General features: G+C 45.9%; 1 pseudogene; it reads left to right on the top strand.

Annotated features, from left to right (window-relative positions):
• The first annotated feature begins 3,281 nt into the window (after positions 1-3,281).
• On the top strand, positions 3,282-4,051 carry LOC132213822 (ribosomal RNA small subunit methyltransferase NEP1-like; annotated as a pseudogene).
• Positions 4,052-5,895: the final 1,844 nt, after the last annotated feature.

The following is a 5,895-nucleotide window of genomic DNA, read 5'->3' as shown; positions in this document are numbered from 1 at the left end:
AATCTCCACAGAACTAGGGTAAAGCCTCAAAGTTTGATTTTTTTATTAAAATTGAATGATTTTTATCTTCTCTCCCCACCAATTAGTCCTGAAATACCATTCTCTTTAGCTAATTTTGGACCCCTCTAAGGCTTCTTCATAGGCCAGCTTTCACATTTTTGTCCCCATTTTATGCCCAACAACGTGCATCAAATGAATTTACATGGGCAGTAACAAAATAGTCACAGGGATGTAAGATACAGCATAGGTAACATAGTCAATAATATTGTAATAACTGCATATGGTGCCAGGTGCATTGTTTGAAATACCAGGGGGATCATTTTGTAAAATCTATGATTGTCTAATCACTATGCCTTTACCTGAAACTAATACAAAATAATATTGAATGTCAATTGTAATTGAAAAATACAAATTTTTAAGTTAATTTATGCACAGACTGTTTCTACAGGAGTGGGCCAGTTGGGGTGAAAGCTAAACTATGCCTGTGTCCTAATCTATGTTGACACAATTTCACTGGTTAGCTTTCTCCATTCAACAGACCCTCTGTTTTTTCCTACAAAGCCTTTTGTACCTAAGGATAGACGCAAAGTGTCCTCATGTCAAGATGGCTCACCAATCCTTCACCAATCTGAGATATTCTTTGAGCTATTTGGAGCATTTAGCTCCACATGCTATTTTTTGGGGGGGGGGGGATGCGGGGGGGCTGTCCCTTTGACCAAATTAGAGATAGAAACTTGGTCCCTAACAATGCCCCAACTGTGTAAGTGACTCAACTCACCACCCATTAGCTGCTAGCAGTATTTCAGCAAGTTCTGTCAGCTATAGGTAATGGGGAAAATGCTAATCACAGATTTGCCTTCTTTGCTTTATTATTATTATTATTATTATTATTATTATTATTATTATTATTATTTTAGAGAGAGAAACATTGATTTGCTGTCCCACTTATTTATGCACTCATTGGTTGATTCTTGTATGCGCCATAACCAGGGATTGAACCCGCAATCTCAGTGTATCAGGATGATGCTTAAATCAACTGAGCTATCGGGTCAGGGCAGATTTGCTTTCTATAAGACTTTATGTCATCATCATCATCACCACTACCCCCCACTATTCTAATCTGCTGCTTGTTCACCTAATAAGGCCTGTACAGAAATGGAAATGTGGTCATTGCTTTATCAGTTCACAAGACTTCCCTACAGACTCCTGGAAGTTCCCCTTCAGTTTTTTACAGACAGGGAACCAACAAAGACATCCTCCCTCCCCCCTCTTCCTTAATCCACATTCTTTATTTCCTTCTTCTTTCAGTTCCTTCTACCAATTCACAGCAATTACTCTCTCTCTTATTCACTCAACCCTCAACGACTGTTGATTCTTAGTACTAGGACCGGACAGCCCAGACTCCCAGGAACATCATCAGGGTGGGCAGATTCTGAGTCAGTATTGTATACATTAATGTGTGTTGTGCCTGGTTCAGCTGGACTATGCCACGATAACTCACTCATCCTAAGAGTACCGATGACATTATGTTTGTAACATTTAGTTTATTCTTATCATACACTGATTTTCTAGAGACATCTCAGTCATCCCTATTGAGACATACAGATAATGTAAGCTCGTAGTTGTCCTTTGTTTCTTTATCTTGCCTTGCAAGCCACCAATGCAATAATTCCCAGCCAGCAACATAACCCATGAAGACAGTCTTGTTAGACTCTGTCCACTTGCCAGGAGAGGGAACTTCCTCACAGTTACTGCAGCCTAATTGGCTGCTTCAGAGAAGTCATTAAACAAGAACACGGAATACAGCTCTCAGGTTTTATCAGAGCTGTGGCATACACTGTAAATGACCCACCATAAGGACCCCACCCCTCACTCTGGTCCTGATAAGGCAAAGGTTAAGATTCATCTCCGTCTGCCACATTCTGTTTCCTTCTGTCCAAGCCAGGACACAACCTCTGGAGCCAACTGGTTCCTCTCTCGGCTGGCTCGAAGAACAATATTCTTTTTACAGTGTTGAATGGTTAAGTCGTACACAAAGTAGGTGCCCAAGAAATACTTATTAATGATCACGACTCAACTATTCAGGTAGTCATTAAGCTATGATTGGTCACCCGTAGCCCCTGTTTTACCATATCCTCCCAGAGAAAGCACTTCCATCCCTTTCTACAAAGTCGGCCACCACCACTACACTCTGCGGGGAGGGCAGTCAGCCTGGAGCTCCTGGACTTTCCTGCTAACTATTCAAAACCCACACAGCTCAGGTTCATGCTCCATCTCTCTCCAAGAGCCTGTCAGGCTAATCCTAACGTGCCTCGTATTCCCATTTACCTCGGTCCCTGCCAGAACAAGCCATCAAGCCCAGCCGGCGTAGCTCAGTGGTTGAACATTGACCTGTGAACCAGGAGGTCACAGTTCGATTTCCCGTCAGGGCACATGCCCAGGTTGCAGGGCTTGATCTCCAGGTGGGGACTGCAGGAGGCAGCCAATCAATGATTCTCTCATCATTGATGTTTCTATCTCTCTCTCCCTCTCTGAAATCAATAAAGATATATTTTTTAAAAACTAAGCTGTCAACATTGTATACTCATCCCAGTACCCTTGAGTTCCTAACCTGGTCTGAAACGCCCCCTCCCAACCTCCCCAAACTCTTCCACTGTATCCTTTGCAACTCCAAATCTGTCACCCTCAAAGGTTGTGGTAGACCCCCTCCTCTTCTCTGAACATTCCTGCCACCTCCTGGAAGTAAATGAACCCGGTTGCCCCAATCACCACATCTTCTGAGCAGTCCTCTCAGGTAGAAACTGGTTTTACTTCTCCCCTCATATCCCATGCACCCCAGGGCCAGGGGGTGTAGTAAATGTCCTGCTTGCCATTTCCAAACTATTTCTTTACTTTCCTTCTTCTAAACATACAGCTCCTTTAAAGTCCTTCCCTTTTCAATAACTAAATACTAGTCCCACTAACTGCCTTTCTGTTCTTCTAGCATACTTTGTGTACAGTCCATTTTTCTATCTTATCTATAGCAGTATTAAATTAGGTCAAATATGCTGCTGAAATCAAGGTACAATATGCTATTATTTAAGGCAATAACTCTTTTATTGATTTTTAGAGGAAGAGGAAGGGATACACACACACACACACACACACACACACACACACACACACACACTAGAGGCCTGATGCACAAAATTCGTGCAAGGGGCTCAGCCCTCACAGCTGCAGCAGCTGCCTCAGCCCTCGCTAAGAATAATATTTGCGGGGAGACCTCAGTAGCGCCAGGCAGCAAGCCCTCGCCATTTCCAAGCGCCTGCTTTTAAAATGGCAGGGAAGACATACAAACTACTAAACTGTGACAAGCACAAGTCTATGTTGTTGAAGAATGGACGGGACCCGGGGGAAGTGAGACCAGACATAGCTCACCAGAGTTTACTGATGCTGATGGACAGTCCCCTGAACTGAGCTGGCTTGCTGCAGGTTTATACCCATACACAGAAGAATGTGCTGATTGAAGTGAACCCCCAGACTCGAATTCCCAGAACCTTTGACCGCTTTTGTGGCCTCATGGTTCAGCTTTTACACAAACTCAGTGTTCAAGCAGCTGATGGCCCCCAGAAGCTCTTGAAGGTAATTAAAAATCCAGTGTCAGATCACTTCCCAGTTGGATGTATGAAAATTGGCACTTCTTTTTGATCCCAGTCGTCAGTGATGTGCGAGAGTTGGTCCCCAGCAGCGACCCCATTGTTTTTGTGGTGGAGGCCTTTGCCCATGGCAAGCTCAATGTGGAGTATACAGGGAAGATGGTGTCCATCAGCAACTACCCCCTTTCTGCTGCTCTAACCTGCGCAAAACTTACCACAGCCTTTGAGGAAGTATGGAGGGTCCTTTGACAGTAGGACCTTGCCTGAAGCAGAGACTGTTGCCATTGCATCCCTTGACTCTTCTAACTCCCTGTTGGATGATGACCTTCCTGAACCAAGACTGGGGTTAGTGGAAGCCAAGGCTGAATGTACATTTGCTATTTGTTTATCTTATAAACACTGTTCTTGCAAAAAAAAAAAAAAAAGAAAAAGAATATTTGCTTTATTGAAGCTATTTTAAAATTATAGGTATTCTTTTATTCTTTCCAGTTGAAAAGTATAAGTTTAGTAGTTTTCATTTTGGTCTTATCTTTAAAATGAAAAATTTAATAAAGTAACCAACTCATGTCAATTAAAAATATGAATAATAAAATGGCAATAAATACATATCTATCAATAATTACTATAAATGCAAATGATTAAATGCTCCTATCAAAGGACATGGGTGGCTGAATGGATAAGAAAACAAGGCCCTTATAATTGCTGTCGACAAGACTTGATTCAGATGGAAAGACACACACAGACTGAAAGACCTTTGGATGGAAAAAGCTATTTCATGAAAACAAAAACAAAGAAAAAGCTGGGGTGACAATACTTAACCAGACAAAATAGACTTAAAAACAAAGGCTATAACAAGAGACAAAGAAGGACTGCAATTCCACTTCTGGGTACTTATCTGAAGAAACCCAAAACACTAAATTGAAGACATATGCATCCATATATTCATTGCAGCATCCTATCTAATAAAAGAGAAACATGGTAATTAGCCATACGTCTGCTACCCTTCCCATTGGCTAATCAGGTGATATGCAAGTTAACTGCCAGCCAAGGTGGTGGCCGGCAGGCAGGCAGCTTGAAGCTAACATGAGGCTTGCTTGCTTCAGTGACGGAGGATTCCAACGTTCCCCGCCTGCCTTGCTGGCCTCTGAGCTTGCAGTTTGAAACATTGTTACAAATATAGAAGCTAAACAAAACCCCAGAAACCTGCTTTCAGCCAGACCAGATCTCAGAGCTGGAGTTGATACAGTGTTTCAATTATAGAACCCAAACAAACCAGATACCTGCTTTCAGCAGCAGAGGCCTCAGAGCTGGAGCCAGAGCTAAAGCTGGCCCAGAATAAAAAAAAATAAAAAAAAAAAGGAGCAGTTGGGAGCTTCAGTCATCCGCCAGCCTGAAAACAGCCCTCAGCCCCTCACCCAGACTGGCCAGGCACCCCAGTGGGGACCCCTACCCTGAAGGGTGTGTGACCAGCTGCAAACAGCCATCATCCCCTCATCCAGGCCGGCCAGGCACCCCAGTGGAGACCCCCACCCTGATCCAGGACACCCTTCAGGGCAAACCAGCCAGCCCCAACCCATGCACCAGGCCTCTATCCTATATAGTAAAAGGGTAATATGCCTCCCGGCACCGGGATCAGCGTGACAGGGGGCAGCGCCCAAACCCCCGATCGCCCTGTGGCTCTGTGTGTGACAAGGGGCAGGGCCACAACCTCCCTATCCACCCTGCTCTGTTCGTGACAGGGGAAGGCGCCCCAACCCCCTGATCAGCCCTGCTCTGTGCCTGATAGGGGGGAGCTCCCCAACCCCCTGATCGCCCTGTGGCTCTGTGTGTGACAGGGTGCGGCACCCCAACCCCCTGATTGGCCCTGCTCTGTGTGTGACAGGGTGCGGCGCCCCAACCCCCCCCAATGGGCCCTGCTCTGTGTGTGATGGGGTAGAGCCATAACCTCCACATCGGCCCTGCTCTGTGGGTGATAGAGGGTGGCGCCCCAACCCCCTGATCCGCCCTGCTCTGTGTGTGACAGGGGGCGGTGCCCCAACTCCCCTATCGGCCCTACTCTGTGAGTGACGGGGGAAGCTCCCCAACCCCCCTGATGGGTCCTGCTCTGTGCATGACAGGGGGGAGCTCCCCAACCCCCTGATGGGCCCTGCTCTGTGCGTGACAGGGGGTGGCGCTGCAACCTCCCCATTGACCCTGCCTTGAGTGTGACAAGGGGCGGTGCCCCAACCCCCCAATCGGCCCGACCCTGAGCGTGACT

Source organism: Myotis daubentonii, chromosome 12 (assembly GCF_963259705.1).
Source record: "Myotis daubentonii chromosome 12, mMyoDau2.1, whole genome shotgun sequence".
Classification (NCBI taxonomy): domain Eukaryota; kingdom Metazoa; phylum Chordata; class Mammalia; order Chiroptera; family Vespertilionidae; genus Myotis; species Myotis daubentonii.
This window is presented reverse-complemented; position numbering and strand designations above follow the sequence as displayed.